This window comes from Perognathus longimembris, chromosome 5, assembly GCF_023159225.1.
Source record: "Perognathus longimembris pacificus isolate PPM17 chromosome 5, ASM2315922v1, whole genome shotgun sequence".
Classification (NCBI taxonomy): domain Eukaryota; kingdom Metazoa; phylum Chordata; class Mammalia; order Rodentia; family Heteromyidae; genus Perognathus; species Perognathus longimembris.
This window is the reverse complement of record NC_063165.1, coordinates 73512889-73534307: the sequence shown is the minus strand read 5'-3', so window position 1 is coordinate 73534307 and position 21419 is coordinate 73512889. Positions and strand designations below refer to the sequence as shown.

Genomic DNA, 21419 nt, shown 5'->3' with positions numbered 1-21419 from the left:
ATTCTAGCCCCATGACAGACAACAACAAAATCTTTATAGAATTCAAGGTAACTTTTGGCCAGAACATTTCTGATCAAGGAACTGTCAAGATTCAAAAGTTTTAACTTCAACATTTCTAATCTCTCTCTCTCTCTCTCTCTCTCTCTCTCTCTCTCACACACACACACACACACACACACACACACACACGCACGCACACACGAACTCAAGGCCTGGTGTTCTCACTTGGCACTTTTGCTCTACCATTTGAACCACAGCACCACTTCCAGTTTTCTGGTGGTTAATTAGAGATAATAGTCTCATGGACTTTTCTACCCAGGCTGGCTTCAAACCTAGATCCTCACATCTCAGCTTCCTGACTAGCTAGGATGACAGGCATGAGGCATTGGTACCCAGCTTGCTTCTGACACAGCACCAGCACACCTGGAACCACCAGGCATGATCAGTATTAGAAACAGGGCTGTCAACCATGGTTCCTGCCTGGGAGAGCCTCGCCAGCCACCAGCACCAACCGTCCAGTCAGATGAAAAGGAAAATTAAAGCATGGTCTCAATGATAATCCTTGTTGCACAAATGCAAAGGTTTCACTAAACCCATGGTGTCTATCCATACCTCTTTGGCTATCACTGAGCTGTGGGCTCTTTGGGAACCCAGAAAGACCAGAACTTGAACTGGTGTCCAGAGTCTCCTGTTCCCTGCGTGGTCTACAAACACCTGTGACCACAGTCCATTTGCCTCTCTGAGTCTGGACATGTCGCCCAATTCTTTCTACCCAGACAGCACTGGAAGCTCCTTGCCATCTCTGAAGGAAATTTGACATGGCCCACCTCAGATCTTTAGTATTTCTTGAGAAGAAATATTAAAGGAGGATGTGAGCGACTCAATGGATGGGTACTATTTCTGGTTTTGTTTGGGGATGGGGGCATACATTTCAATTTAATGCCCCTGTGCAACCTGCGCAGTTGGTGGCAGATCTTTGGTAAGATCTGAGAACACAATCTTCTCATTAGAGAAGCCAGTGGCCAGGCAAGGATGACTCGTGCCCTAATCCTAACTACTCAGGAGGCTGACATCTGAGGATCATGGTTTGAGGCCAGTTTGAAAGGGAAAGTCCGTGAGTCTCATCTGCAAGGAATCAGCAAAAGAGTCCGAAGCACAGCTCAAGTGGTGGAGCGCTAGCCTTGAAGGAAAACACAAAAACCGTAGGACAACCCTGAGGCTTTGAGTTCAAGCCACAGAACCAGCATAAGGGGGGGGGGAGAGGAAAAAGGAGGAGGAGGGAGAAGGAGGAGAAGGAAAGAAAGAGGACGACAAGGAAGGACAAAAGAAGGAGAAAGGGAAGGAAGGAACGAAGGAAGGAACCGGTGCATGCCACATTTGGACGGGGGACCATCTGGCCCAGTGCCCTCCAGTGTCCCGAGCATCCAGAGGCCACAGTCACCCAGTGGGGAGAGGCTGAACCCCAGCCTCCCGCCACACCTGCCCGGACTTGTTTGGGCCACGCAGGGGAGGATGCGTCCCACAGAAGGCGGCTGGGAACCACACCGGCAAGGTGGAGGAAAACCAGGCAGGGCAAACTGCTCTGATCAGAGCTGCTGCCAGACTTTGCTCCGTGGGCGTGGGCAGGGCAGAGCTCCCTGGGTCCTTGCTCAGGAAACCACACAGTGCTAAGGATCAGAGCCACTGTGGGGACACCTGCCTCCTGCCACATCCCCCAAGGGTCCGAAGGACATGGGTTTGATCCTGTGTGAACAGGAAACACAGTTTGAAAGACAGGCTGCTAAAGCTCTGATGTTCCCGAAAGAGCCTGTCCGCCAGCTGACAGCTGGGCCGCTCTGCAGGACCAGTCAAGCAGCCTCGGCCGATGTCAGTAATTCATTCAGTGAGGGTTTATTGAGCAACTACTAAGTGCTGAGCCCCATGCTAGACTTTGGGCTATAAGAGACTTCATGCATCTTATTTTATTGGGAAAGGAGGGGGGTACTTTGGGAACGTCCCTCCTCATCATATCATGGTGTGCCTATATTCTTAGCTAAACTGGACCTCCATCCTTCCAGACCATTGAGCCCATGTCTCTCTTCATGGATTCTGTAACCCCCAGCTGTTTCTTGAAGACGGCAGGTGTGAGGAAACAGAAAGACAATGGCAGCACAGCTGGCTCAGGGGCAGGGCAGGTGACGGTGAAATGTCTATCCTCAGTGCCCAACCGGAGGGCCTAGAGCTAAAAAGCTTTCAGCATGAAGAGTTGGGTTGCTCAAATGAAGCCTTCACAGCCTATTATGTCACTTTCCCTCAGTTATGTTTTATTGTGAAAGTTCATTCACAAATAGAAATCCTTCTCGCCTCCTGACATGGCTACCAGAGACACTGGCTTCTAGCTCAGATTGAGGTGTGTGGGAAATTCCTTAGTGGAACAGTGGTTGATCAGCGGTGTCACAGTGGACAGACAAGACAATCTTTACAGTCAGCAAGCTCAAGTGGATGAAACCTAAGTATGAAGTTTGTGGGGGAGAAAGGATAGCAAGACAATAAAGAGCATGCCACGCTAAGTTGAGAGATTTGTGTTGGGTTTGGTTTTATTTGAGACAGAGTCTTAGTGTCTAGTTCAGGCTGGCCTTAAACTTGAGATACTCCTGCCTCAGCCACTTCCTTGAGTCGGCTTTTTTCCACAATGTTCTGAATTTATTTCCTGGTATGCCTGGGCTGTGATCCTCCTATTTCTGCTTTTCCATGTCTCATGGAATGACAGGCATGCATCACCAAGCCCAGTCACTGGTGGAGTTGGAGTCTCATGCTTTTAGCCCTGTTGCAACAACCAGCAATCTCTTCCTCTTGGCCACCCACATAGCTAGGACTACAGACTTGAGGCACTGTGCTTGGTTCTACATTTTTCTCATATCAACAATAAATTGCTGCTTCGAAGCAAAAAGGTAAAGAAAAAAGACATTGTCAGAATACCTAACAAGAACAATCTGTCAGTGCATACAAGCATATAGACTTAATAACTAGAAAAGTGAATTGAGCTGGGTACCAGTGGCTCAGCACTGGAGGACCGACTGGAGAACCTCAGTTCAAACTCGGCTCAATCAGAAAAGTCCTTGCGGCTCTGTCTTCAATTAACCAGCAAAAACCAGCTGGACCAGGAAGCACAGCTCCAGTGGTAGAGTGCCAGGCATGAGTGAGCAAGCTGAATAAGATCGCAAGGCCCTGAGTTCAAGGCCTGGTACCAGCACAATAAAAAGAAAAAAAGAAAAAGAGTTGGGTGCTGGTGGCTCAAACCTGAACTCCTAGCTACTAGAGAGACTGAGATCTGAGGATCCAGGTTCAAAGCCAGCCTGAGTAAGTAACTCCATGCGACTCTCATCTCCAATTAACTACCAAAAATGCTAGACTGGAGCTGTAGAAACCTAGCATTGGGACAGTGCCCAGGCCCTGAATTTAAGCCCCAGGATACACTCTCTCTCTCTCTCTCTCTCTCTCTCTCTCTCTCTCTCTCTCTCTCTCTCTCTCTGTCTCTCTGCCTCTCTCTGTCTCTCTCTCTCTCGCACACACACACACACACACACACACACACACACGAATTAGAGAGAAAATGAATTTGGGGCCCCCAATCATTTCCTTTGTATGACAAGGTTCCCCCCATAAAAGTCTGAAAGTAAGAAGCAATCCCTGAAAGCCACACATGTGTTGGTCCCCATTATTATTTTTTTTTTAAAGAGGCAGGATGTAAATATCCAGTGTATTGGAAAACAAGCTTGTTTATACAGAGGTAGAGTGCTTCTGACATCACCTGGTAGATGCCAGAGTGAGAGGTGATTGCCAGAGGAAAATCGTCTCACCAGAATGGACATTGGCGATGTCAGTCTGTCTGCGGATGCCATCAGGTTCCAGTGGCTCAAGCAAAACAGCAGCAGAACCAGACCGGGCCATTTCATCTCCGTCCTCAGGGCAAACTCACTGGCACACAGGAGGCCAGTGTCAGAGCCCTGTGGGCTTACACTGTAGCGTGCGGGTCCACTGTAACTAACCGGGTTTCCCTTACAGCGAGTCTACCCAGAGCTCGGTTGCAAATGTTCTCCAACAGCAGAAGCAGCTGCTAAGCGGACACAAGCAGACACAAGAACCCTGCTCTCTAATCAAAACTTCAGATCTAACTCAGAAAAAAAAGGCTGAGACAGCAGCATCACAAGTTCAAGACCATCCTGGGCTACACAGTGAGTTCAAGGACAGCCTTGGGCACATACTCAGATCCCCTCTCAAATAAAACAAGCCTGTAATTCTCGCTACTCAGGAGGCTAAGATCTGAGCGTCTCTGTTCTCTAAATCAAAAGTCTGTGATTCCCTTATCTCCAAGTAAGCAGCAAAAAGCAGAAGTGGATCTGTGCCTCAAGTGGTAGAGGGCCAGCCTGGAGTGGAAAATGCTAAGGGACAGCACCCAGGCCCTGGGTTTAAGCCGCAGTACCAGCACACACAAAAAAGAAGTTTTAGATCTCATCTCAACCCTGATGACTTCCGATATGCCAATTAAATATCCAATGTAACTAAAGGGTTGACTTATAATTTTCTGTATCCACCTTGCTATATCAGATTTGCAGTAGTTGCTCTATACATGTATCCTGAGCCAGGCACTTCCGGCTCATACTCGTGACCCTAGCTTGAGACCTGAGAGTCACAATTCAGAGCCAGTCTGGGTAGACAAATCCAAAAGACTCTTTTTCCAATTAACCACCAAGAAGCCAGAAGTCAAAGTGTGACTCAAGCAATAGAGCACCAGCAAAGAGCAGAAGGTCCTGAGTTCAAGTCCCAGTACCAGCATACAAAAGAAGACTGCAGGGGGAGGGTGGAGAGGGAACCAGGGAGGGGAGAAGGTGGGAGAAAAACGAAGGAGGAGGTAACAAGTTTGATAAGAAATTCACTCACTGCCTTACGTATGAAACTGCAACCTCTCTGTATATTACTTTGACAATACATTAACTACTTAATTTAAAAACTAAATAAATAGAGGACTGCATTCTGAGCTATTACGATCGAGACTGAATATTTAGCCAGCACATACTATTTTCTATGAATAATACCATTTTGTCATCACAATAACCCTACCCAGTAGGTTCCATATTATTTGTTTATCTCCATTTCAGAAACTGCAGTTCCTAGAGATTATTAATGAGTGCACAAGATTCGATTGCTGGGTAACAGAGAGAGGCCCCAGGTTGGAGGTTCCTAATGTATGCTGCTGTCTCTCTGACCTTCACTAAGGTCATCACAGGGAAGGCAGGATCCTCTTCTATCGTTTGTTCCATCATTGGTCTTCTCCCACCACCTGTGTGCTGGCAGAGCTACCCTACCATCTGATAATAGGTCTGTATGTCAGTCACCTGTCTTTAATCCACGAGTTCTGGCTTTCAAGGTTACTACACCCTTTCTACTATTAACACATCTTTGAACACATGTATAACACTGAAGTTCATGTAAATGAGTTAACACTGGATTTAAACCTGAAGGGTTGTTTTTTTTCCCCAAGTGAGGGTGATGGTTCTCTTTGTAAGTGGCAAGCCCTAATCAGACTAAAACGGCCTCTCTTGAGTTTCAAAGGACAGAACAATTACCCCCTCTCAAGAGGCCAAGATCATAAAAGGCCATGAGTCAGAATCCAAGGCCACCCCTGTTCATTTTGCCCAATACTTCTTAGCTGTTCAGAGTTATAAAACCCCAGCAGCCCCACCTGTGAAAGTCATGCTCACAAATGAAAGCGATCCTAAGCAGACACCGGTGGCTCATGCCTGTAATCCTAGCTATTCAGGAGGCTGAGATCTGAGGGTCCTGCTTCAATATTTTATTCTTACAGCTAAGAAAACGCCATAGCATACATATATGAATTCTTTATTCTTCAGTTTTATCTGTTGTCATCCACAAGGTAGATTGTTTTCCTCAAAACTTTCCATTATACGTTTTTAACCCTTGCTATTGTCCCCTCTTTGCCTTCCTCTAGGAAGAACTGAGACAATTAAAATTGATTTACAGTGAGTGAATCCCCTACATGTCTACAAAGTTTGCTAGGTGACAACACCATGCATTTTATTTTTTAAATGCTTTTAGCCAGGCACTGGTGGCTCATGTCTGTAATCCTAGCCACTCAGGACCTGGTGGATGGAAATTCAAAGCAAGCTCAGGCAGAAAAGTCTACAAGACTCCATCCCCAATTAACCAACAAAGTGCTAGACTGGAAGCATGGCTCAGGTGGTAGAACACTAGCAGCAAGCAAGAAAGCTGAGCAACAGCATGAGGGAGGTCCTAAGTTTAAGCCTCAGTACACACACACACACACACACACACACACACACACACACACACACACACACACACACCGTTTCAGTTCTCATTACTCTTAACCTGTCATTACTGAAAATCATCTTCTGGATTCAGAGATTTCTTTTCTAGAAACTGCATCAAAAAGGTTTCACAATACAGGAAAAGGAAGGAAGTGAGCATGCTTGAAGCCGAGGAGCCAGTGCTTGGAAGCAGAACACGGTTTGTGGCTCCAAGGGGTCTTACTTGAAACCAAGTACAGAGGCCACTGAGAGCAAAGGTACAGATTAACTCACTTCCAACCCTGGCCAGGGGAAGCAGAGGCCCGCAGAACACAGACGCAAGGAATACATGGGCATGACCAACACAGTCGACATGAATCCAAGAGGGGACTAGCAGTGAAAACAAGTCACCACGGCAAGACACCAACCACAGCGCTGCGGGCCCTCTTACCAGATATGCCATTGGCAGCAAATTTAGTAGAGTGTACAAACACGGACATATCTTCCTGAACTGATCAGGACGTTTTAAAACATGAAGAGGAAGTGGTGACATTGACCAATGCACTGAACTCATAAAGGCAGATGTTGAATTGAAACCCTTAGTACAACTATGTGAAGATAATAAAGTGTGGGTTGGGAGGGATGGGTGAGCGTCTTGAAAGGGGTGACATTGAGCAAGACGCATTGCATTCACAAACTGCTGTGTGGAATGGCAACGCCTTTGTACAGCTTCATTAAAGGTAAGAAAAATATTTTAAAAATAATCTCAGGGATAGCAACCAGGCCCTGAGCTTCAAGCCCCAGGACTAGCACACAAGCACACAAACACACAGACACACACAGACACACACATACACACACACACACACCAAGACTGCAAGAAAATCTACATTCAAGTGAGGCTTTAAAATAGGCCTCCGCTCTTCTTTATGGCAAAATAATACTTCATTGTGCAAATTTACCACATACATACCTTATACATACCACAGATGTATAAGGTGTATATATATATATATATGGCACATATATGATATAGATATATATATCTTAGAGCAGCATACTCTCAATTCCAACCTCCCATCCTTTGTAATCATTTATTTCCCTTATCTGCTATCATTTATTTCCCCTATCCCTATGAATTTAAATAAACAGTTCATTTTAGTCAACTAAAACAAAAACAAAATAAAATCTGGAGAAGTTGGTCGCTGCAAACTAAAGAGATAAAACTGACCAGGATGAATACAGCCATCTGTACTTATGTTCAGGGCTAGTGGCTCTGGATGCACAGCCTGCATTTGTGGGGAGCCCTGGGCTTTGCCCTGGGCCCTGGGGTTGGGGGAGCCCAGGGGATGATGGGACCCAGGTCAGGCTGGGTCTGAATGCAGCTCTGCCTTGTACTCGCTGCAGCAATGACTTCCATTCTTTGGTCTTGACTTCCTCTTTTGGAGAAATGGCATTGCCCGATTGCTGTGTCCCCTTTTCAGAATCAAGAACTAACTGGCTGGGCCATCCAACAGCAAGACGGCCTCAGGAAATGCAATGCTTCCTAAAATAAGGGGTGCTCCATCAGCACCCACCTCCCCATCTGCACTCTTGGACTCGGGAAGTGGCCCCTTGTATCTGCTTCCGCTTCAAAGTCCGCCTCCGCCCTGTCCTTCCAACCTGGGCAGGGCCTCTGGGGCCACTCATAGTAAAGAGGGGTGTCAGAGATGTGCACCAGCCCCAAACTTGCCAGAAAGAGGGGAAGAATTAGGATACGAGATTCTGGGGTTGGAGCAGCTGGCCTGAGACCTGGTAAGGAGATGAACTTCCCAGGGCGCCGAGAGTGGGCAGATGCCAAGGCTGGCTCTCCAAACAGGCTGATACTCAATAGACCCCCAATGAACCCACTGAACATGCGGACCCACTTAGACCCACACTCTTTGCTTCAGAGGGAGACTAGCATGAGCCATCAGCACCTGGCCGAGAAACTAGTAGTTGTGACTGAGGCAACGGTGCATCCTAACTCTATAATTTGGGAGACACACTGGGTTTCAGATGAGCCTTCATCTCCCATCCTATGAGGGTAGCTGAGAAAGAGCAAAGACCCCTCCCAGCCAGGGGGTCCCATTTGATTTTATCTCGCCCTTTCTTCTTAAATTGTTCCTTTAATTCTGAAGGAAAGGCAAAGAAATGGTTATTGAACAGCTATGCTACCTAAGGGCTGGGCTCTGAAGTAGAGTTCTTACCTAGATTGGGTTAGGTCCTGAGTTCAATCCCCAGTACTGCAAAACAAGACAAACCATCCTGCTATACACATGCTAACTTTCATTGCTATTACTTATTATTTCCTCTGATTTTTGTCTTTCTACTGATACAATTGTCTTTAGTCTCTGGTTTTAATATTTAATGTGTGTGTTATAGTACACAAACATCCTTATAAGTGACCTCAAATCCCTAGAACATAAATATACTCATAAAATATGAGATTTTAAAAGTTTGTTTCCAATGAATAATAGAATGCAAAAGCACTGAGATGGGCCTTCTCTATACATTATTTCATTTCATTCTTATGAGAGTCCTATTATTATTATTGTTGTTGTCTCTTAAACCAAAGAGCTGGGATTGGTAGCTCACTCTTGTAATCCTAGTTACTCAGGAGGCTGAGATCTGAGGCTCAACATTCAAAGCCAGTTTGGACAGACAAATCTGAGAGACTCTTATTTCCAACTAACCAGGAAAAAGTAGAAGTGGAAGTGAGGCTCAAGTAATAGAACCCCAACATCGAGTGTAAAAGCTAAGGAAAATCATGAGACCCTGAGTTCGAGCCCCAGTACTGGAACAATAAAAAAAAAAAAATTGAGTCTTAGAGAAGGCAAGTAATTCACTCAAGGCTGCAGTTAATAACCAATGGTCTGCCCAACAGTTTTGCAACATAGTACATAACCTCACATTAATGACTATGTACTCCCATATTTACTGTTAATTTTGAACAGCTAAAAAGTTAGGAACTTGAAGACAAAAATAAGTTACCTAACCTAATAGAACAAGTGCCAGCACTGCCTGATTCACTGGGTCTTTGTCTCCCACTTCAGGACCTTGTTGAATACCCCGGTGATCAGGGTGGCCAGGTCACATGGCCTGAGTGGTTTGAATATCCTTGAGCATCCAACTAAAATTCCCAGGATTCCTCTTCCTGAGTCCCCTCACATGAAATGTTCACAATGGGCAAATTTAACCAGACAGGAAGGAAAATAAGGACTGTTTAGGGTGGGAGGAGAAAGACAGGGAAAAGATTCCTCTTTAATGGTGAAAATATTCATAAATGGGTTACCATAGCAGTTACAGAACTCTAGCAAGACTAACACCATTAAATCGCAAACTTAAACAGGTTAACTTTACAATATACAAATGCTATAATATCAATAAAATCCCTAAAAGAAAAACAACTTCCAAGCTCCAGTATCAAGTGTCACTCTGTGTGGCTGCTGTCTTCCAAAACAAACATGTGAACCAGATGTGAATTCAAAGACCTGAACACAAGAACAAAATGTACAAACAACAGTCATGAGTGACTTAGCTTGCAAGATGGGTTGGTTTTCCTTGGAAGCAGAAGGCAGCCCCTTGATGGACTGTCACTCAGTAAGTGTGGAATGACATTAGCTTTAGATTTTACCAGTTCCGAATAAATGGAAATAAAATTTCACTCATTATTATGAAAATGTTAAAGTGGACAGATGGGAATATTAGAAAGAACAGCACAGGGCAATCAAAGGACCCAGCAAGGGCCAATGGTGCCTTAGGGATGCTGGCATTGTGGGTTTCAGTGACTTCGTCCAGGAAATAAGAGAGAAAGGAGAGATGTCCACAGTCCTGACGACTCCTGTCTTCCTTATTCGTGTCCAGTCCTCTCTTCCAAGGGCAGATGTGTTGGTTTGTTCTTGCCGTACATCATTGAATCTGTTATCAACAGAACATCTGGGCATGCTGGAAAGCCACCCAAGTGTTCCCCCTGGATTGATGTTTCAAGTGTTTAAGGAGCTTCTTCCTACATCCCTTACCAAGTAAACTCTAGCTACTTTAGAATTCATTAGCTCTAACATTTGATGAGATTTTAAGCTTGATGCTGAAAAAATAAGAGTTTGATGTATTTCAGCAAAATACTCTAAAATTCTCTAATCCTTTACAAAAGAATAATTTTGCCTTATGTTGAACCTATCAGTCCTAATCTATTATCATTTTTCTTTTGCCAGTCCTGGGGCTTGAACTCAGGGCCTGAGTACTGTCCCTGGCTTCTTTTTGCTCAAGACTAGCACTTTATCACTTGAGCCATAGCGCCACTTTGGGCTTTTTCTATCTATGTGGTACTGAGGAATCAAACCCAGGGCTTCATGCATGCTAGGCAAAGCACTCGACCACTAAGCCACATTTCAAGCCCTAATTTTTTTTTTATTAAAAATAATAAATTCTTCTAGGCATTCACACACACAGTGAGACCAAAGGAGTATACACTTAGGGGAGGAATACAAAAGTACAATGCCTGCATACGCCTTTGGTCATATTGTTAAAAAATTAGTGATAATAGTAATAATAAATTCTTCTTAAAGGAAATCTTAAGTTTATTTTAAAAATAGAAGAACTTAAAGTCATTTTTGGAGTTGCTTCTTAATTAGGTGATACATCTCGTTAGTGTTAAATCTGGAGAGTATTTTTCTCTTTTTCTTTTCTTCACGAAACTTTTGTTTTCCTTTTATTTTTGTGAATGTAAAGAAGCCATGTTTAAAAGCGCTAATATGCAGAGAAGCATATGAAGAAAAAACAACCCAGATGCTCCCTTCCACCTCCCCTTTTAAAAATAGTCTGAGAACACTACTTTAAGATTCCAGCTCTTTCTCTAGCTCTCTTTTATGCACCACACAGATCAGTAAAAACAGTTATTTATCACCATTTTCTACTACTACACATTTTCAGAAACATTATAATAGTTCATCATGTAATTTTCTTTTAATATTTTATGTTTTAACTGCCATTTTTCACAATAATATAATGCGTCAATGAATATTTCTGTACCTTTTTCAAACTGAGAATCCTCAGATCTCAGAACTCTTTTCTTCTGTAATTTTTCTCTAGTAATTTTGGGAAGAGCTAATGTTTTCCTATCCAAAGACCAGCATTTTTGTTGTTCAACTTATTTTCTTTCCTTCATCATATTTATTATTTTTAACTTAGATCCCTTAATATGCCTGGGCTAGACTGTCATATTGTCAAAATTTCAACACCTATTTGTCACATGTTTATGTACTAGCCATATCTAGTGTAGGTTATTCACTCAATATTTTTCAAATACATTATTTCTGTTTTTAGGATATACAGGTCTCATAATATTGACTTTCCATGGAGCTTCAGAAAGTCCTGACACAATTACCAGACCCAAAAACACTGAGAAAAAATTCCCAGAGTTTTGATTATCAGCAGGAAGTCATTCTCTGCAGCAGGGAAGAGGGACGGGCATGCTAAACAATGAGAAAATCCAAGTTCCTACCTTTAGTGGCTCTCTTATGCTAACCTTAAGAAGTTCTTTTTTATTTTTTAATGAATTTTTATTGTCAAAGTGACATACAGAGGGGCTTACAGTGAGTACTTTTCTTGTCAAACTTGTTATCACCTCCCTCATTTTTAAGACCAACTTTTGTTGGTAGAGCACAATATTCATTGTGGTGACTTACTCTCTACCTTCTCATCTACCTGCTACAGACAACCTCTATAGTCTGTGGTTAATCACCAGATTCTGGCCATTGGGCACCAGCAGAACAAGGAGGAGAGCAGAACCCAAACTCCCTCACCCCCTCCCATAGAGAAAGGACTTGAGGACATGAAGGATGTGCCTATGGGTTGGCAGAGCATTCACAGAAGAGCCTCCAGTAGGAGAGCAGGCACAGAATAGCAGGTTATACATTCTATTCATATGTGTTGGTAGTGGGGCTTGAATTTAGATCTCAGGTTCTTACTTGCCTTTTGTGCTCAAAGCTGGTACTCTACCATTTGATCCATGCCTCCTCTTCTAGTTTTTTACTAGTTAATTGAAAATAGTCCCACAGACTTTTCTGCCCAACATGCCTTCAAGTCATGATCCTCAGATCTCAGTCTCCTGAATAGCTAGGATTACAGGAGTGAGCCACTGGTACCTGGCTTGATTACACATTCTAAAAAGGGTTTTCTCTGACCTCAGCCTCCCTCTATGCTACTTTGTGCTTCCTAGCTGAATCAAGTGTTTTGACCTTTCTGGGACAATTCTTCAACTTGCAGATGGAGATAGTAAAGACAATCAAACTCCTGGGAATACTGAGGGTCCAGTAAGACGCTTAGAATAGTGGCTGCAATAGGCAATTCCTTTAGAGTGCTCACTATTTTTTATATGACAGCTACTCTACTGCCACCGTCTCCTCCAGACTTGCTAGGTCAAAATTAAATTGGGTTCCTCAGAATGAAACAAGGAACTGGGAAGGACATAGAAGTCCATTGAACTCTGAGAAAAGAATCCATTCCTCAGCATTTGTAATCCTTCTGGAAAGCTAGAAATTGTCACTATGAGAGCAGTAGATTTTAGGGGTAGATGGCATTGCAATCCCCCTTCACGCCCTACTTTCTGATATGCAAGCACAAGACCCATGCAGACTTGTAGGTCAAGGGAGCAGTGACTTGTAATCACTGAATAAATCTGGAATGTCACAAGCAGAAAGTCAAGGGCCTTCACCTTCCAAATGGTGTACTACAAAGTTCAGGGTTATGAAAACGGGATTGGCTAGTGGTGTGAATGGAACAAGGTGATCAGAGGAAAATCTCTCAAGGTTTAGCAGTCAGAAAACCCACTTCTAATAATGTAGCTCCTCCCAGTTCTTTACTGGTGGCCTATCTTTTTTTTTTTTTTTTTGGCCAGTCCTGGGCCTTGGACTCAGGGCCTGAGCACTGTCCCTGGCTTCTTCCCGCTCAAGGCTAGCACTCTGCCACTTGAGCCACAGCGCCGCTTCTGGCCGTTTTCTGTATATGTGGTGCTGGGGAATCGAACCTAGGGCCTCGTGTATCCGAGGCAGGCACTCTTGCCACTAGGCTATATCCCCAGCCCGGTGGCCTATCTTCTACCACCAACTTTCCCAGTGTTTCAGGAGAATGAGAATTCACAGTGTAATAGCTGGCCCAGCCCAAGGCTTTGTCTCCACCTTCAAAAGTCATAATCATTTGGAAAGAAAATTGCCACCCATGTCTCTGGGACATCAGCTAGGTTCATAAATCATCTAAGATGCGGGAGGTATCTGGAGTCCCTTGAATATCAATAGGAGGCATGCTGGATAAAAACTAATCAGAGCCAAGCTCACTTGGACTCTGATGGTATAGGGAAAGCAAAAGGCTGATCTTGGCTTGGCTTGAGCTAGAAAGCAGAGGTGTAAAGATGATAAGCAGGCCAGCAAGTGCAGTGCACACTCCAAACTGAACACTGGGAACCATCTAGATTCTCTCAGACAGAGCACAGATTTACCAGCCTCTAAGACCCTGATGCCTAGTCTTTCTTTCCCTTCCTCATGTTCAGAGAAAACTCATTTGAATGTACATATTCTGTGGGAACACTCCTACATTCCAAATTTTAGGGAGTTTCCTCTTTATTCTATTCTTCATCACATTGTTTGCTTCATTACTAACTTGAGATGAAACAGTTCTCTGAAGCACTTGGGAACCAAAAAACAAATCTCCGTATGCAAATGAGTTTTACTTGAGCTTTTAAAGATTTTTTTTTCCACAGCACAAACAAGTAATTTGTAAGAAAAAATGTCTTTAATACTTCTCTTCAAAATCATCAGATCAGCAAGGTGTTACTGGCTCACCTCTGGAATCCTAGCTACTCAAGAGGCTGAGATCTAAGGATCACAGTTCAAAGCCAGCCCAGGCAGGAAAATCTATTAAGACACTCCTGGCTGGGGATATGGCCTAGTGGCAAGAGTGCCTGCCTCATATACATGAGGCCCTGGGTTCGATTCCTCAGCACCACATATACAGAAAACGGCCAGAAGTGGCGCTGTGGCTCAAGTGGCAGAGTGCTAGCCTTGAGCAAAAACAAGCCAGGGACAGTGCTCAGGCCCTGAGCCCAAGCCCCAGGACTGACCAAAAAAAAAAAAATTAAAAAAAAAAAAAAAAAAGACACTCCTAACTCAACTGATCAGCAAAAAGCCAGAAGTAGAAGTGTGATTCAACTGACAGAGCACCAGCCTTGAGCAAAAAAAAAATTTTTTTTTAATCTAAGGGACGTGCTGCCTTGAGTTCAAGCCCCAAATGATAGTAAATCATCAGGCAGCTATAACCAGGATAACCTAAGTTCTCCTTAATAAAGATTTACATTAGTAGCATTTTGTAATCAATAATCAAATAATAGCAGAGATACATGCACTAATGACATATAAATTATATATTTAAAGACCAGCAAAGTCAGGGCAACCATTGTTACCTCATTTTGGAACACAAAAATCACCTAGCAGGTACAGAAAAAGCAGGGACAGAGGACAATGATACATCTGAGCAATTGTATCATAGAGGTCTAAAGTACAACCTTTTAGTCCTGACAGGACAGTAAGCCAGAACTTTATACCTTCACCTTCAGTAGAGAAGGGAAATGGGATCCTTAAACTTTAGAACCTTAAATGGGGTTTCTCTTTTGTTCTTTCTCTATTTTGTGTGTTTTTTTCAGTCTCCTGTAGCTCCACTGTTTTTTAAACCCAAGCAGAACATGTTTTTCTCAGTGGCAATTACAAAAGCACATTGCCATATATTAAAATACTGGTATCCTCCCTGAAGTGGAGCTGTATTTTATAAAGTGTTACAAATGGTAAGACCCACTTGAATTGACTATTCTTACAGAACAATCTCATGGCACATTTCATTGGTGGCAAATTAACAAAGGCAAAATTGTTCTCTCAATCTTTAACTTAAAGAAATTAAGTAAGGGAGCTTCTCTGAGCATAATTTTATTGCCTTCATTTCCTTATTACTATTAACAAGGCTTTCATGTTTTACAGGTCATGCTGCACTTTGATAGCTGTTCTTCAGTCCCAGGGCAATCTTGTATTCTAAGGCGTCCCTCCTGGATAGAAACTGACAGGCTGTGAAAGGAATTCCATTCTGTAGAGCCCACCTGTGCCCTCTGCCCAAACTGCTTATGCTGGGAGTATTTTAGGAGACATTCTGGAAAAGTGCCAGACTTTTCAAAAGCAAACATTTAAGTGATATCCCGGTTCATTAGAACTCAGAGGGGGTAGGCCCGAGGGAAAGCCGTGCATCAGACAGGCGATGGTGTTGGATCAAATCAAATCATCCGTGTAGAAAAATCAGTCACACCTAGGAAACCTAATGGGAGCACGCACAGCAAGGAATTCCCCCAAAGGAACGGAAAACCTTTACCAGCAAATTCAAAAGCTCTAGACTAAAAATCCAGCTCTTGTATGACATTATCTCTTGGCCTCCGCTTGTAGTAAATATTGTCAAACAACGTCCCAAGGAGAAACACACCCCATCCCCCACGGGATAGAGAACTCACATTACACACTCTCACCTCAGCACAGAAGGCAAATCTGACAGAAGCAACAGAAAGTTCAAAAGGTTACTACTAACCTGGTGCCCCGGGAAAAGCAGTCGCTCCATATTATTCTAAAGAAAGAATCCTTCCTATGAAACTAATCCTCAAGTCAGCTGACAGCTGAGTGAGAGAGAGGAACAAAATTGATTACCCTGTGAATTCACAGAAACAGGGAATCCACAGCCCTGTTCCCAAGCTCAGCTTTGGCCACCTCCCTAAAGGCAACTTAAGTTGGCCCCACCCACAAAACACTTTAGCCAATCAGCTTCAAGAATGAACTTGAAACCACACGCCACAGGTTAAAAGGATGCTGGGAGGTGGTGCAAAAGAAAATGCATACACAGAATGAGCTAAGGCTTCAGGCTTGCTTTCTGCTACCCCAGAACACCAAAACACAACTTAAAACAAAGAGACTCTCACTCCCATTTCTCCCCTCAGACACTGTATTAAAGTGGCCAATTCATCTTAAACAAGGGGAATACAGTCTGCCTTCTCTGAGGGCCGTGAAATCACTTCTTCATTGTTGGCCCAAGTTGTGTGAGGGTCATGAAATCTACAGTGCTATAATTTTGCATTGCCTAAGATGGACATAGGACATTATTGTGTCTGGAAAGCAAACTTTTACATGCTGTCACTGGTTTCAGATTTTTTGCATAGCACTAAATAAGCCTTAAACCTCCGTAATTGTTACAGTTCAAATTTTAATATATGTTCAACTGGGCACAGGTGGCTCACGTCTGTAATTCTAGCTATTCAGGATCATTGCAATATAAGGATCTCACTTTGAAGGCAATCTTAGCAGGCAAGTCAGAAGACCTCTAACTAACCAACAGAAAAGTAGATCTGAATTTGTGATTCAAGTGGTATAGAGTGTCAGGCTTGAGTGAAAACGAGTTCAAGCCCTAGTGGTGGCACACACAGGAAAAAAAATTACTATATGTTCAAGAAGAAAACTGATCAAAGAACTTTCTAACTTCTGAGTCTGATTTGGTTGCTTGTAAATCTTAAAATCACTCTTATAATTTTCTTTCATCACCTACATTTGTAAGACACAAAAATCTTTTTAAATGGATTGTCTATTGCCACTTAAAAATGGAGCTTAAATATTATACATCAAGGTTTCAAAGTAAAGAATTTTAACTTAGATTTCATTTTAGAAAAATGTAATTGATAATTACCTTAAGCCAGATTTCATCCTAAAACACAGTCATAAGGTTCCAGCACATTGCTTTACATGAAGAAGAAGAAGAAGAAGAAGAAGAAGAACAACAACAACAACAACAACAACAACAACAACAACAACAACTCATGTTCTAGGCTGACCACTAGTGGCTCACGCCTGTGATCCTGGCTACTCAGGAGGCTAAGATCTGAAGATTGTGGTTCGAAGCCAGACTAGGCAGTAAAGTCCATGAAATAGTCATCTCCAATGAACTATTCAGAAAAAGCTGGAAGCGACGCTGTGCTCACGTGGTTCAGTGCTAGCCTTGAGCAAGAAGCTCAGAGACAGAGACCAGCCCAGAATCTGAGCCTTAGGACCAGAAAAAAAAAAAATTCCACTTTTAACTCAATATATGACCAGTGCAATCTTCCTCTAGTTTCCAACTCCATTCTATTTAAGTAAAGTCCCATTTTATTTAAAAGAGATCTACTTTAACATAGTGGCCAAGGTTTCCAAACTCTATTGTTTGTTGTAAACCATAGACAGTGAGGCTAAATAGACTGGGATTTCTGGTTGTTAAATAGACCTGCATGCCCTTGTGGTGAAATCAGGTTACTCAAAACCTATGAAACATAAGCCTTGGTGTATTAGCTTGACAAGTCAGGCATGAAAATCTCAGAGACCACTTTGAATCCAATATCCACCAGCCCACCTCCCTTAGCCACTCCCAGATCAGGGTCAGCAGGTTCTCCAGGGGTCTCTTTAGAACACATGGGGGAGGGCGTAGATAATAGCAATAGTGAGAGAGGCAAGTGGCTGACTTTAAAAGGAGCCAGTACCCCACCTGCTGGCTAAACCAAGAGAAGACTGGAATGATGGACCAAAGCTCAAAAGAAGACTATTACTTAGACATAATAGAAAAAAAGAAAAAAAATGAAAAAATCAGTTAATATCAAATGCAACATATGGTTAAGACGTAAAGAATTCTTCCCTTACAAGAGTAGAATATTTCTAGATGATGTGAAAACATTTATGCAAAAAAAGTTATTGTATCCAAACCACTTCTTTTATGCATATCAGATTTGAAAGTACACATGATGAATTGCTTCCTAAATTCTATGATAAATAATATTAACCTTTCACCTATCCAGACAACTACAAGCAACAGCCCTGTGCCCTGAGCATAGTCTGGAATGTAGGAAATATAGAAAAGTCCTCAAGCCAGGTAGACAAGCCAGCAATAAGACTGTATGTCCAACATTCTGGTCAGTCTCTATCCCTGGAATTTCTCTTACCTTCCTATCAAAACTTACTTCCTTTAAAGCCAGGCACTGGTACTTCATGCCTGTAATCCTAGCGACTCAGGAAGCTGAGATCTGAGGATCGCAGTTTGAAACTGGCCTAGACAGGAAAGTCCATGAGACTTCAGTTAACCACCAATCAATCTCCAATTCATCACCAATTAATCTTCAATTAACCACATAAAAACCAGAAATGGAGCTGTGGCTCAAGTGGCAGAGGAACAGCCTTGAGCAATAAAGTGAAGGGAAAGGGCCCAAATTCTGAGTTCAAGAACTAGCACTAGCACACACACGGTAATTACTTCTTTTTATCTTATTATAAACTAATGCTACTAAAAATCAAGGTCCAACATCAATATCTCTAAAAATGAAAAATAGTTAAATATTGGGTCCCAAATTACACCACAATCTTTATAATAAAACTCCAGTGAAAAGATCAAAGAGTAATGGAATGAGACTTTGTGTGTGTGTGTGTGTGTGTGAGAGAGAGAGAGAGAGAGAGAGAGAGAGAGAGAGAGGAAGAAAGAAAGAAAGAGAGAGAGAGGGAGAGAGGAGAAACACAGAGAGAATAAGAGAAAGACACACAGAGAGAGTGTCACAGACCTTTCTGCCCAGGCTGACTTTGAACCTCAGATCTCAGTTCCTTGAATAGCTACGATTGGCATGACCCACCAGTGCATGGCTGAGATGATACTTTCAAGGGAGGCTTGGAGTGAAATGAATGAGGACAGCTGTTAGATAAGGTCTTACATGAGCCCTCCAGGGATCTAAGGGGCCTTGCAGCCCCTCCCCCCCACAATGGCACCAAGTTTAAATGCGAAATGAGTCCTGCCAGGATAAGGACTTTGCTCACAGATCACTTGGCTGGGTGTAGACAGGATTTAAGTCCTGAGTCCTTGTTCCTAAGCCGGCACATTTGGCTTCAGATCTGTGCAGTCAAGCAACCTTAGGTAGAAAATATTGGGAAAACACGTTGGGGCTTTACTGAACATTTTGTCTTCCATTACTCCCTGAACCATGATAGTTAAATAGTGTAATTATAATTAGGTTGTTGTAATACTCTTTAATAGTAATACTCTGTAATAGTTGTAATACTCCTTAAATAGTGTTATTTATATTATTATAACTATTAATAATAGTTCATAATCATTCATTATAATCATTGTGATTATTATAATTATTCATTGTTGATATTAATGTAACTAACAAAATTCTGTGTGTTATTATTGTTATATTATTTTGATTAAATGTTGTAAGTAACCTAGAGATAATTTTGCTGTAGATAAATAGTATGTCATTTTCTATAAAGCACTTGGGTATCTGTATTTTGTGGGCGATTTCTTGTGCCCTGCCCAAATTAGAACTCAAAGCCTTGTGTTTGCTCAGCTTTCTTGTTTACAAGTTGGTGCTCTACCACTTGAACCATGTCTCTGGTCCAGTATTTTGCTGGTGTCTTTTTCAGACATTTCTGCCCTGGCTGGCTTTGAATTGTGATCTTCAGATCTCAGTCTTCTGTCTTCTCAGTTAGGATTTCAGGCATGAGCCCCTGGGGCCAGGCTGCCATCTGTGGATCTTGATCTCCAAGGAAGGTTCTGGAACAATTGCTTTCATATAGCAACAGTTGACTGCGCTGAACTAACTCTCAGCATCTTGGACACTCGAGGCCTTCAGAAAGCCTGGTGAGGCTGGTGAGAAGGGATGACTGGGGAAGGCCCGCACTGTGGATACCAATGCTGACAGCTTTCAGAGAGGTAGCTACGAAGCTGAGACCCGGAGTGACATGAGATGAAAGGGGTCTGGGACAGAGGGTCAGCGTGCTAGAGTAAAGGAGGAAATGGAGCAGATGCTGGACGGGCCTTCTGTGGGACAGACTGAAGGACAGGCAGGAAAGCATGCCATGAGAGAGGCAGGGGTCCTTCTATGTCACCAAGTCACGGTGAAGGCGCAGTCTTCCCCAAGGGATTCCTAAGCATGTTATAAAGACAGGAGGGCGGGGCCTTGGTAGGGACTAGAAAGTGAAAGACATTTTAGATCAAAGCCAGAAGGACTGGCAAGTATGGATGCTTGAACATGTCAGCATTGGGCCAGTCACAATGTCATCAAGGCAGCAGGAGTGGGGTCTGGGGCAGCAGCCTGCCCACTGGTTCCCTTGTCTAACAGGTGGGTCTGGGCTGAGCAGTGAGTGCCAATGCCATTCTCAGAGCAAGGGAGTTGAGAGGAAGAGTCAGCGTGGAGGATGCTGGGTTACAGATCTCCCGGAACATCTAAGTTGAGGTCCAGCAGGCCCTGTGGCTGTTCTTGCCCCATAGGAAGGCAGCAGCCTACAGATGAGTCAAAGCCACAGCTGTGGTACGGGGGGTATACACTCTGTTCCTGGAGTGCGTACAACAGACAGGAAGGTGAAGGGTGTTTTGTTGCTCTTTCTTTTTTGGTGGCACTGGGGTTTGAATTCAAGGCCTTGTGCTTGCTAGGCAAGTGCTCTACTGCTTGAGCCATGCCACCACTTAGATCTCAGGGAAGAGGCTCATGCTTTTCCTCCAGCCTCAGGCCACGATCCTCCTTTCTGTGATTTCACATAGCCAGCATGACAGGAATGTACCAGTATGCTGGGGCCCCACAGGGTAGGGTTTGAAGACAAAGGATTCTCAGCAACTCTCAGGATGTGAGTGGAAAAGAAACTCCATTTTATTTATTTTCATCTTCAACTGAACAATCACTTGCATGAAGACTGCAACCATCTGCAATAAAATTGGCCATTTCTGTAACGTGTCACTACGAGTGGTCAAAGGTATTTTCATATCACACTACAGTTATTGCAAATCTCTCAGAGTATAATTTCTGTTTGTCATTATTTCAAAGTTACAATACTACCCAAGTATTGGTGGCTCATGCCTATAATTGTAGCTGCACAGGAGGCTGAGTTGTAAGGATAGTGGTTCAAAGCCAGTCCAGGCAAGAAAATCCCTGAGACTCTTACCTCTAATTAACCACCAAAAAGCTGAAAGTGGAGTGGTAGCGTGAATGGCAAAGGGCTAACCCAAAGGCGGGGG

The 21419-nt window shown here is 43.2% G+C and overlaps 1 protein-coding gene across 3 annotated transcripts in view; it reads right to left on the bottom strand.

The window, feature by feature from the left end:
* The window catches only part of Pld1 (phospholipase D1), a 148571-nt gene that overhangs the window by 102049 nt on the left and 25103 nt on the right, over positions 1–21419 (bottom strand). Inside the window, exon 1 of one of the 3 annotated variants that reach the window (XM_048347116.1) lies at positions 15942–17071. The exons of 1 other annotated variant lie outside the window; for it this stretch is intronic. The gene's annotated coding sequence lies outside the window, so the exon portion shown is untranslated. Of the gene's footprint in view, positions 1–15941; positions 17072–21419 lie in introns of those variants that run through there. One more of the 3 variants, XM_048347118.1, reaches the window with a different exon arrangement.